We start from the raw sequence: 574 nt of genomic DNA, 5'->3' as shown, positions 1-574 counted from the left end.
CTGAAGATTTTATCAGGCAGGCCGGGCAGCTCCCATCACTAAAAAGAGCTCAAGTCCGCATTATCACAGATATGCATCGTGCACATAAATAGAAGAAAGAAAGAAAAGAGGAGAAAGTTGCAATGCCATAGAAAAGAAAAACATTTATGTAGAAAAAAAAATCTTTGGTGCTTAAAAAAAAATAAACAGGTGCAATATTAAAACAAACTGAAGCATAGGGGGAGATCAAAGAATGAAAGGAAAGAGATTCAGTACCAGGGAGATGTGGCGACTTAATCATCTTGACAAGTTCTTCAACAAGTTGCATGTACTCTCTTTCTTTCAAGATCCATTTATCTTCAGTCAATCAAATACATACATTGCACACATCCAAGTAGCTTTGTCTTATATGCAACTAATATTTCATTTTCTGTAAGAAAAAAAATCACAATAAGGTGGCAGGATACAAGCAGAAATAAAAAATGAATACGCACTATCACCATATGTACAGGCAAATCAGTTAACTACTAACACTTCACCCAATCCTATTTTCTCATCTGCATCATTCCTACTTTGTTTTGTTTTTTTTCCTGTC

Source organism: Penaeus monodon, chromosome 22 (genome assembly GCF_015228065.2).
Source record: "Penaeus monodon isolate SGIC_2016 chromosome 22, NSTDA_Pmon_1, whole genome shotgun sequence".
In the NCBI taxonomy this organism is placed as follows: domain Eukaryota; kingdom Metazoa; phylum Arthropoda; class Malacostraca; order Decapoda; family Penaeidae; genus Penaeus; species Penaeus monodon.
The sequence above is the reverse complement of the archived record's forward strand: the minus strand, read 5'-3'. Positions refer to the sequence as shown.